The sequence below is a fragment of the Eriocheir sinensis genome, unplaced genomic scaffold (assembly GCF_024679095.1).
Source record: "Eriocheir sinensis breed Jianghai 21 unplaced genomic scaffold, ASM2467909v1 Scaffold1241, whole genome shotgun sequence".
Classification (NCBI taxonomy): Eukaryota; Metazoa; Arthropoda; class Malacostraca; order Decapoda; family Varunidae; genus Eriocheir; species Eriocheir sinensis.
The window spans coordinates 47,501-60,000 of NW_026110565.1; the positions used below are offsets into that span (position 1 = coordinate 47,501).

The following is a 12,500-nucleotide window of genomic DNA, read 5'->3' on the forward strand; positions in this document are numbered from 1 at the left end:
ATAGGTTAGAATAGAAGGAAGTGGAGGGAATAGATCAGAATAGCAGGGATGTGGAAGAAGTGGAGGGATAGGTCAGAATAGAAGGAAGTGGAGGGAATGGATCAGAATAGCAGGGATGTGGAAGAAGTGGAGGGATAGGTCAGAATAGAAGGAATTGGAGGGAATAGATCAGAATAGCAGGGATGTGGAAGAAGTGGAGGGATAGGTCAGAATAGAAGGAAGTGGAAGGAATAGATCAGAATAGCAGGGATGTGGAAGAGGTGGAGGGATAGGTCAGAATACAAGGAAGTGGAGGGAATGGATCAGAATAGCAGGGATGTGGAAGAGGTGGAGGGATAGGTCAGAATACAAGGAAGTGGAGGGAATGGATCAGAAAAAAAAAAAAACAAAAAAAAAACAAGGAGAAAAAAGAAGAAAAAAACAGCAAGAAAGAGAATAAAAAACAACAGTAAGAGAAAAAAGAAGAAAAAAACAGCAAGAGAATAAAAAACAACAGCAAGAGAAAAAAAAAGAAAAAAACAGCAAGAGAATAAAGAAGAAAAAAACAGCAAGAGAATAAAAAACAACAACAGCAAGAGAAAAAAGAAGAAAAAAACAGCAAGAGAATAAAAAACAACAACAGCAAGAGAAAAAAGAAGAAAAAAACAGCAAGAGAATAAAAAACAACAACAGTAAGAGAAAAAAGAAGAAAAAAACAGCAAGAAAGAGAATAAAAAACAACAGCAAGAGAAAAAAGAAGAAAAAAACAGCAAGAAAGAGAATAAAAAACAACAACAGCAAGAGAAAAAAAAAGAAAAAAACAGCAAGAGAATAAAAAACAACAGCAAGAGAAAAAAGAAGAAAAAAACAGCAAGAGAATAAAAAACAACAACAGTAAGAGAAAAAAGAAGAAAAAAAACAGCAAGAAAGAGTGAGAGACAGACTGCAAGCGAAAACGGATCAATGGAATTTTGAACGATAAAAAGATAGATATGATCAGAGGTCACTAACACAAAACACACACACACACACACACACACAACACACACCCACGACACACACACACACACACACACACACACAACACACACCCACACCCACGACACACACATACACCCACACCCACCCACACCCACACCCACACTCACCATCACCAGGTTCACCAGCGAGACAGCGTTGAGCGTCACCCCCCACCAGTACATGAGGCCGCCCAGGTTGATCAGAATCATGAGGATCACCGCCAGCACCACCAGGGAGGAAGCCACGTCAAGCCCCGACAGCACCACGCTCACCAGGAACACCGTGGCCAGCGAGATGCCCAGCGACGTCAGCACATCGCACCACATGGTGAGGTACTGCTCGTAGAAGACGTAGAACACACTGCCGAGGGAGGGAGAGGAAGGGAGTGAGAGGAGGAGACCAGAGGAAGGAAGAAGACCTGGAGACAGTGTGTGCAAGAGGTAGAACTGCTACTTAGGTAATAATAATCGCAATAATAATAATAATAATAATAATAATAATAATAATAATAATAATAATAAAATACACAAGCACAAATTCTTCTTAACCCAGACAGCAGCACTGCCGTCTCTTCTACCTCTAAGGCTAATGAACTCTTTGCTCAGACTTTCTGTAACAACTCCACTCTGGACGATTCTGGGCATATTCCTCCAACTCATCCCCCCTCTGACTCCTTTATGCCTGTTATTAAGATTCCTCCTAATGATGTTTTCTATGCCCTCTCTGGCCTCAACTCTCAGAAGGCTTATGGACCTGATGGAGTGCCTCCTATTGTCCTTAAAAACTGTGCTTCTGTGCTGACACCCTGCCTGGTCAAACTCTTTCGCCTCTGCCTGTCAACATCTACCTTTCCTTCCTGCTGGAAGTATGCCTTTGTACAGCCTGTGCCTAAGAAAGGTGACCGCTCCAATCCCTCAAACTACCGTCCTATAGCTTTACTTTCCTGTCTATCTAAAGCTTTTGAATCAATCCTTAACCGGAAGATTCAAAAGCACCTTTCCGCTCCTATACTTCTATCTGATCGCCAGTATGGATTCCGCAAGGGGCGTTCTACGGGCGATCTTCTTGCTCTCTTAATTAACTGATTCTTGGTCATCCTCTCTTAGCCGTTTCGGTGAAACTTTCTCTGTTGCGCTAGACATATCGAAAGCCTTCGATAGAGTCTGGCACCAGTCTTTGCTTTCTAAACTGCCCTCTTTCGGATTCTATCCCTCTCTCTGTTCCTTTATCTCCAGTTTCCATTCCGGCCGTTCTATCTCTGCTATGGTAGACGGTCACTGCTCTTCCCCTAAACCTATCAACAGTGGTGTTCCACAGGGCTCTGTCCTATCACCCACTCTCTTCCTGCTATTCATCAATGATCTTATTTCCATAACAAACTGTCCTGTCCACTCATACGCTGACGACTCCACTCTGCATTATTCAACTTCTTTCAACAGAAGACCCTCTCAACAGGAATTACATGACTCCAGACTGGAGGCTGCAGAACGCTTAACCTCAGACCTTGCTATCATTTCCGATTGGGGTAAAAGGAACCTTGTGTCCTTCAATGCCTCAAAAACCCAATTTCTCCACCTATCAACTCGACACAATCTTCCAAACACCTATCCCCTACTCTTTGACAACACTCAGCTGTCACCATCTTCAACACTAAACATCCTCGGTCTATCCTTAACTCAGAATCTTAACTGGAAACTTCACATCTCCTCTCACTAAATCAGCTTCCTCGAGGTTGGGCGTTCTGTACCGTCTCCGCCAGTTCTTCTCCCCCGCACAGTTGCTATCCATATACAGGGGCCTTGTCCGCCCTCATATGGAGTATGCATCTCATGTGTGGGAGGGCTCCACTCACACAGCTCTCTTGGATAGAGTGGAGTCTAAGGCTCTTCGTCTCATCAGCTCTCCTCCTCATACTGATAGTCTTCTACCTCTCAAATTCCGCCGCCATGTTGCCTCTCTTTCTATCTTCTATCGATATTTCCACGCTGACTGCTCTTCTGAACTTGCTAACTGCATGCCTCCCCCCCTCCCGCGGCCCCGCTGCACGCGACTTTCTACTCATGCTCATCCCTATACTGTCCAAACCCCTTATGCAAGAGTTAACCAGCATCTTCACTCTTTCATCCCTCACGCTGGTAAACTCTGGAACAATCTTCCTTCTTCCGTATTTCCTCCTGCCTACGACTTGAACTCTTTCAAGAGGAGGGTATCAGGACACCTCTCCTCCTGAAATTGACCTCTCTTTCGGCCACCTCTTTAGATTCTTTTTGGGAGCAGCGAGTAGCGGGCTTTTTTTTTAGTATTGTTTACTTTTTTGTGCGCCCTTGAGCTGTCTCCTTTGTTGTAAAAAAAAAAAAAATAAATAAAATAAAATAAAATAAAATAAAATGTCTGTCAAGAGTTTACCGGCAAAAGAGATGCAAGAGTGAAGATACTGGTTAACTCTTCCATTAAGAAGTTGGACAATGAACTTACAACACACACACACACACACACACACACACACACACACACACACACACACACAAAAAAAAAAAAAAAAAAAAAACACACACATCAGTTTAGAGTTTACCGTTGAAAGAGATGCAAGAGTGATGATACTGGTTAACTCTTGCATTAGGAAGTTGGACAATGAACATATAACATACACACATACACACACACACACACACATATCAGTTTAGTTTACCGACAACAGATATGCAAGAGTGAAGATACTGGTTAACTCTTGCATTAGAAAGTTGGACAATGAACTTACAACACACACTTAAGAAGAGAAAGGGGAGACCTAATACAAATCTACAAATTATTGATCAAAATGGAAGAAATAGACAACAAGGAGTTACTACTAAAAGGAGGAATTACCACCAGGAACACAAGAGGACACAGTAAAAAATTAAGGAAGGGAAGATGCTTGAGAGACATAAAGAAATATAGCTTCCCGCAAAGAAATATAGAGGTTTGGAATGGACTAAGTGAGGATGTAGTATCGGCAAGGAGTGTGCAAAGCTTTAAGGAAGAGTTCGATAAATTGAGGAAGGGAAGATGCTTGAGAGACATAAAGAAATATAGCTTCCCACAAAGAAATATAGAGGTTTGGAATGGACTAAGTGAGGATGTAGTATCGGCAAGGAGTGTGCAAAGCTTTAAGGAAGAGTTCGATAAATTGAGGAAGGGAAGATGCTTGAGAGACAAAGAAATATAGAGGTTTGGAATGGACTAAGTGAGGATGTAGTATCGGCGAGGAGTGTGCAGAGCTTTAAGGAAGAGTTGGATAAATGCAGATACGGAGACGGGACCACACGAGCGTAAACCCCAGGCCCTGTGAAACTATAACTAGGTAAATACAACTAGGTAAACACACACACACCCCAACCCAAAAGAAGAAGAAGAAGAAGACGATACCTGTAGGGGAAGACCTGGTACTTGGGTGTGTCCAGGCCGTGGTTGATGGTGTCAGTAATGTTAGCGGCGACGGTCCGAGCCCAGCACAGCGCCTCGTAGTAATCCTTGGAGGTCTTGAGGATGGTGTGATATGTCATGAAGTAGCTGGCCGCCACGCCCGTTGTCTGGGGGAGGAGGAGGAGGAGGTGAGGGAATGGCTGGGTGGCTGGTTGAGTGGGTAACTGACTGACTGGCTAGTGAGTGACTTAGTGAGTGAGTGACTGGCTGGTGATTGACTGAGTGAGTGAGTGACTGGCTGACTGACTGACTGACTGACTGGCTGACTGACTGACTGACTGACGGGCTGGCTGACTGACTGGTTAAAACACACTACACACACACACACACACACACAGGATATCAGTCTATAGTTTACCAGCAAAAGAGAGGCAAGAGTGAAGATGCTGGTTAACTCTTGCATTAGGAAGTTGGACAATGAACTGATACACACACACACACACACACACACACACACACACACAACCCAACTCAATCTACCCCCTCGCCCACCAGCGACACATACCTGGTTCTTGGCACCTCGGGTCAGCTTCAGGGCCTGGCCGTACGCAGCATGTCCACCCTTGGGGCAGGTGGCCGAGGGGATGTCCTCCAGGAAGAAATCAAGGTACTGGAGGAAGGACGACGGGTCTGGCCGCTGTCCGTCCTGCAACAACAAGATAAACAAGATAAATAACAACATAACCAACAACAACAACAACAGCATGGTAGGTAAGGCAGGGATTCACCTCCGAGCAATGATTTGATTTCCCCGGCGTCACACGAGCATGAGTTCCCTTATTCCTTTTCTACGATATTCTCTCCTCCTCCTCCTCCTCCTCTTCTTCTTCCCTCCCATCTCTCTCAGCCCCTCCTTCTCTGTAATCTTCTATATTTCTATGAAAGGGGAAGATGAGGAGGAAGATGATGGGAAGGAAGAGGAAGAAGAGGAGGAGGAAGATGATGGGAAGGAAGAGGAAGAAGAGGAGGAGGAAAATGATGGGAAGGAAGAGGAAGGAGAGGAGGAGGAAGATGATGGGAAGGAAGAGGAAGAAGAGGAGGAGGAAGATGATGGGAAGGAAGAGGAAGAAGAGGAGGAGGAAGATGATGGGAAGGAAGAGGAAGAAGAGGAAGAATGAATGAAGAATGAATGAAGAAGAGGAGGAGGAAGATGATGGGAAGGAAGAGGAAGAATAAGAGGAGGAAGAGGAAATAGAGGAAGAAGAAAAAAGGAAAAAGAGGTGGAAGAGGAGGAAGAAGAGGAGAAGGAGGAGGAGGAGGAGACTGAGGGACATGAGGCCAACACAGTGAACAGAGCAGGTAAACACAACACAGGCAACACATAAGGTAAACACAACACAACAGGCAACACAGCAACACAGGAGCACAACACAACACGCACCGGCAGTTTCTTGACGTCGCAGGGGTGGCAGGTGCTGTTGGTGTCGGTGGAGGGGCAGAAGGTCACATTGTCGGCCTTGACGCGGCAGCAGGGTGTGTTGAAGGAGTCCAGGTTGTAGAGCGACCAATCCATGTAGTCATCCAGCCAGGAGGAAGCCGGCTGGGCGATGAAGGTCCTGGGGGGATGAAGGAATGAAGATGGTGGTTAACTCTTGCAGAAGGAATTGGACAGTACAGGGATGAAGGAATGAAGATGCTGGTTAACTGTTGCATAAGGGATTTGGACAGTATAGGGATGAAGGAATGAAGATGCTGGTTAACTCTTGCATAAGGGATTTGGACAGTACAGGGATGAAGGAATGAAGATGCTGGTTAACTCTTGCATCAGGGATTTGGACAGTACAGGGATGAAGGAGTGAAGATACTGGTTAACTCTTGCAGAAGGGATTTGGACAGTACAGGGATGAAGGAATGAAGATGCTGGTTAACTCTTGCAGAAGGGATTTGGACAGTACAGGGATGAAGGAATGAAGATGCTGGTTAACTCTTGCATAAGGGATTTGGACAGTACAGGGATGAAGGAATGAAGATGCTGGTTAACTCTTGCATAAGGGATTTGGACAGTACAGGGATGAAGGAATGAAGATGCTGGTTAACTCTTGCATGAAGGATTTGGACAGTACAGGGATGAAGGAATGAAGATGCTGGTTAACTCTTGCATAAGGGATTTGGACAGTACAGGAATGAAGGAATGAAGATGCTGGTTAACTCTTGCATAAGGGATTTGGACAGTACAGGGATGAAGGAATGAAGATGATGGTTAACTCTTGCAGAAGGGATTTAGACAGTTCAGGGATGAAGGAATGAAGATGCTGGTTAACTCTTGCAGAAGGGATTTGGACAGCACAGGGATGAAGGAATGAAGATGCTGGTTAACTCTTGCATAAGGGATTTGGACAGTACAGGGATGAAGGAATGAAGATGCTGGTTAACTCTTGCATAAGGGATTTGGACAGTACAGGAATGAAGGAATGAAGATGCTGGTTAACTCTTGCATAAGGGATTTGGACAGTACAGGAATGAAGGAATGAAGATGCTGGTTAACTCTTGCATAAGGGATTTGGACAGTACAGGGATGAAGGAATGAAGATGGTGGTTAACTCTTGCATAAGGGATTTGGACAGTATAGGAATGAAGGAATGAAGATGGTGGTTAACTCTTGCATAAGGGATTTGGACAGCACAGGGATGAAGGAATGAAGATACTGGTTAACTCTTGCAGAAAGGATTTGGACAGTACAGGGATGAAGGAATGAAGATGCTGGTTAACTCTTGCAGAAGGGATTTGGACAGTACAGGGATAAAGGAATGAAGATGCTGGTTAACTCTTGCAGAAGGGATTTGGACAGTACAGGGATGAAGGAATGAAGATGCTGGTTAACTCTTGCAGAAGGGATTTGGACAGTACAGGGATGAAGGAATGAAGATACTGGTTAACTCTTGCAGAAGGGATTTGGACAGTACAGGGATGAAGGAATGAAGATGCTGGTTAACTCTTGCATAAGGGATTTGGACAGCACAGGGATGAAGGAATGAAGATGCTGGTTAACTCTTGCATAAGGGATTTGGACAGTACAGGGATGAAGGAGTGAAGATGCTGGTTAACTCTTGCAGAAGGGATTTGGACAGTACAGGGATGAAGGAATGAAGATGCTGGCTAACTCTTGCAGAAAGGATTTGGACAGTACAGGGATGAAGGAGTGAAGATGCTGGTTAACTCTTGCAGAAGGGATTTGGACAGTACAGGGATGAAGGAATGAAGATGCTGGTTAACTCTTGCATAAGGGATTTGGACAGTACAGGGATGAAGGAATGAAGATGCTGGTTAACTCTTGCATAAGGGATTTGGACAGTATAGGGATGAAGGAGTGAAGATGCTGGTTAACTCTTGCAGAAGGGATTTGGACAGTACAGGGATGAAGGAATGAAGATGCTGATTAACTCTTGCATAAGGGATTTGGACAGTACAGGAATGAAGGAATGAAGATGCTGGTTAACTCTTGCAGAAGGGATTTGGACAGTACAGGGATGAAGGAATGAAGATGGTGGTTAACTCTAGCAGAAGGGATTTGCACAGTATAGGAATGAGCTCAAGCAGAGAGTCAGTGCAGCTTATGATTGCCTTAGAGGATTCAAAGAGATCTATCATTGAAAAGGTGGTGATGACAGGGAGTTAGGAGATCACAAGAAAAAACTGTAGCTGTCTTTGTATCCTTCTGTATTTGGGTTGTGTCTGTCCCAGTTACTGTTCGTTTCTTCCTCTACCTCAACTATTTTTTGTGATGGCGTTGATGTTTGTTTGTTTTGATCGTACTCCAACACTTCAGCCGGTTAATGGAGGGGATTCAATAGGTGTCTTTCCTTCGTTGCCTTAACCCGGTAGCAGCGACGGGCCAAATTTGTGGCTTTACCGTGTAGCAGCGACGGGCCAAATTTGTGGCTTTACCGTGTAGCAGCGACGGGCCAAATTTGTGGCTTTACCGTGTAGCTAACATCAACGGGCCACATTTTTTGCCATGATAAAGATAACAAAATAGATGATGCATAAATTGATCACAAGTGCGTTGATATATATTATGAAGTGATTTGCGAGAGCGATGATTTTTTCTCGTTAAACCCTTGACTGCGGATTTCCTACAAGAAGACATCACCAAGCTACTGGAATGGATCAAAAAGTGGCTGCTACAATTCAATGAAGAAAAGTATAAAGTCATGTAGCTTGGGAGGGGAATCCAGCACACCAATACCACATGGGAAACACTCCACTATTCACCACAGAGGCAGAGAAAGACCTGGGAGTGTATGTTACCAGGCTACCAGTGAAGGGATATCCAGCACACCAATACCACATGGGAAACACTCCACTATCCACCACAGAGGCAGAGAAAGACCTGGGAGTTTATGTTACCAGGCTACCAGTGAAGGGATATCCAGCACACCAATACCACATGGGAAACACTCCACTATCCACCACAGAGGCAGAGAAAGACCTGGGAGTTTATGTTACCAGGCTACCAGTGAAGGGATATCCAGCACACCAATACCACATGGGAAACACTCCACTATCCACCACAGTGGCAGAGAAAGACCTGGGAGTTTATGTTACCAGGCTACCAGTGAAAGCCAAATCCGTGCCAATCGCAGCGGACGGGTTAATTCGCTAAGAGGGGCCTTTAAGAAACATGATCCCCGCAGCTACCAGGTTAGCAACACAGGAGACATCGACACATCATATAAGTACCTGTTAGCAAGAAGGGAGGCCATGTAGATCTGTGTGGCCAGGCTGTTGGTATCGCAGTCCACCGTGCCGCACACCTTGTTCTGCTGCGTCACGTTGGTGTAGTCGACCGCTCCGCGCAGCACGAAGTATACGGGCGGCCCCACGCTGAGGTACTCCCCGAGGTACTGTGGAGGGGGGCTCGTTAGACAGAAAAAACTATATCACAACAACATGGAACAGAAGGAAAAAGAAAACTGAATGAAACTAAAAGACAGCAACGCCAATCAACAATCATGAATAAGACATAAGACATTAGTGGGAGCTGTTACAAAGGCAATCACTCTCCTACTACTGGACTGGACTGGACTGGGGCACGCCTTGTATCATTCCCGGCAGTGTTCTAAAGGGAATACAAGATCAGCTTCTGCCAGGCATGACTTGTATCCATTCCCAGCAGTGTTTCAAGTCACGAGGAAGTAAACACACACACACACACACACACACACACACACACACACACAAACAAAAACACCAAACCACACACTCAAGCCTTCTTTACAGTACACACACACACACACCAAACCACACACTCAAGCCTTCTTTACAGTACACACACACACACACACACACACACATGCACACAACCCCTTCCCATCCCCCTCCACAACCCCAGGCTCGCTGCACTACAAATAAATAAACAAACTGTATCGAGTAGCGGGCTTTTTTTTATTGTTGTTGTTTCCTTTTTTTTGTGTGCCCTTGTGCTGTCTCCTTTGCTGGGAAAAACAACAACAACAACAACAACAACAACTGTATAAAACACTAAATAAACGAAATGAGACTCACGAGGAAGTATTTCTGGAGGTAGGAGTCGTCGGGCATGGACAGCTGCTGGTCTAGCCCTACGGTGATCTTGGGCAGCACCGCCACACTGGAGCACAGCCACGCGGCGAACACCACCACCACCGCCGGCCGCACCCACTGGGACAGCAGGGCGGGAGCGTAGGCGCGGCGAACCACCTCCTGGAGCAGCCCTTCCTTGACCACCGTGTCCTTGTCGTCGCCCTTCACGCAGCACAGCACCTCCCACCGCCCCTCCTGTGTGGTGGTGAGGGTGGTGAGGGTGGTGGGGTGGGTAGGTGGGTGTGTGTTCTAGCATAGCATAGCAGAGAACAGCATGACATAACATAACATAACCTAGTCTCCCAGTGCAATTCCTGTGGTGGTGGTGGTAGTGGGGTGTGTTCAAGCATGTGGAGGTGATGAAGGCAGTGTGGTGGTGGTGGTGGTGGTGCATTTTAGCATAGCATAGCATAGAACAGCATGACATAACATAACATAACCTAGTCTCCAGTACAACTCCTGTGGTAGTGGGGTGGGTAGGTGGGTAGGTGGGTAGGTGTTTTAGCATAGCATAGCAAAGAATAGACATAACCTAACCTAACCTAGTCTCCAGTACAACTCCTGTGATGGTGGTGGTAGTGGGGTGGGTAGGTGTGTGTGTGTTTTAGCATAGCATAGCAGAGAATAGACATAACATAACCTAACCTAGTCTCCAGTACAACTCCTGTGGTGGTGAGGGTGGTGGAGGGGTGGGTAGGTGGGTGTGTGTTTTAGCATAGCATAGCAGAGAATAGACATGACATAACATAACCTAACCTAACCTAGTCTCCAGTACAACTCCTGTGGTGGTGGTGGTAGTGGGTGTGGTGTGTTCGAGCATGTGGAGGTGATGTGTTCTAGCATAGCATAGCATGGCATAACTTAACCTCACCTTACCTAACTTCCCCTCATTACCCTGACAAACTATGGTACAAGGTTGTCTGGTTCAAGCACATCATCTACCTCAAGTCTCATTTCACCTCCCCATCTCTTCCCCTTCATCCCCCATGCCTTCCTTCCCCTTCATTCTCCTTTCCCTTCTCTTCCCTTCCACCTCTCAACTCCCTTCCTTTCCCTGCATTTTCTCTTCCCTCAGCCTGAAACTAACCTTAACCTAACCAGCCCCCCCCCCCCCCCCTCCCTCCTTACCTAACCTAACCAGCTGCCCCCTGACCTTTCCTCCTCCTCCCTTCCCACTCCTTACCTCCCCCTCTCTCCCTCTTCGCCCCTCCCCTCCTTACCTCCTGCCTCCGAGCGTCGAGTGCCATCAGTGCCACGAAACAAGTGACCTGTAGTACGAAGTCGATGGTGAGTGCCAGGCCGGCGTACAGGGCGAAGGCATGGACCGCTGGCATGCCCGAGAGACCCCCTGTTGGGAGAGAGGGAGGGAGGGTTAGGAGGAGGAGGAGGAGGAGGAAGAGAAGAAGGAATGGAACAAGAGGAAGGGAATGGGTAAAATAAGGAGAAGGAGGAGGAGGAGGAGGAGGAGGAGGAGGAGGAGGGTTACAAGAAAATGAGGAGGAAGAAGAGGAAGGAAAGAGGAGAGGATAGCAGTAGGAGGAGGAGAGAAGGAAGGGAAGACTTACAAGAGGAGGAGGAGGAGGAAGAGGAGGAAGAAAAGGAGGGTTAACAAGACAAAGAGGAAGAGGAAGAAGAGGAGGAAGAGGAAGAGGAAGAGGAGGAGGAGGAGGAAGAAGAAGAGGAGGAAGGTAGGAGGAGAGGATAGCAGTAGGAAGAGGAGAGAAGGAAGGGAAGACTTACAAGAGGAGGAGGAGGAAGAAGAGGAGGAGGAGGAGGAGGAGGAGGAGGGTTACAAGATGAAGAGAAGGAGGAAGAAGAGGAGGAAGGTAGGAGGAGAGGAGAGCAGTAGGAGGAGGAGAGATGGAAGGGAAGACTTACAAGAGGAGGAGGAGGAGGAAGAGGAGAAGGAAGAGGTCGAGGAGGAGGAAGAGGAAGAGGAGTAATTATGCTTCCTATTATACAAACACACATACACACATCTCTCTCTCTCTCTCTCTCACACACACACACACACTCTCCCCCCCCACCCCCATCCCCTCCCCACCCCCTCACTGACCCAGGAAGAAGCAGGCCGCCTCAGACGCGGACGCCAGCAGGATGGTTGGTGCGACTTGGCCCACCACCCGCCCAATGTGGTCAGCGCGCGTCTCGGTCGGCCGCCGCTGCTCGCGCTGATACGTCTGGACGAGGATGAACATGTTGTCCACGCCCACCGCCAGCACCAGGAAGGGGATGACCTGTGGGGGGGGACGGTTGGTCAGGGAGAGGGAGAGGTTGTGGTGTTTGTGTTGAGGGACCACGGGGTAGATTTTTAAGCATCTCGGCGCACAACCTAACCTAGTGTAACCTAGTCTAACCTAACCTAACCTAGTGTAACCTAGTCTAACCTAACCTAACCTAGTGTAACCTAATTTAACCTAACCTAACCTAGTCTAACCTAGTGTAACCTAGTCTAACCTAACCTAACATAATCTAAC

At 46.7% G+C, this 12,500-nt stretch overlaps 1 pseudogene; it reads right to left on the bottom strand.

Moving 5' to 3' along the window:
* LOC126989618 (NPC intracellular cholesterol transporter 1-like) overlaps positions 1–12,500 on the bottom strand; it is a 47,906-nt pseudogene that overhangs the window by 15,255 nt on the left and 20,151 nt on the right.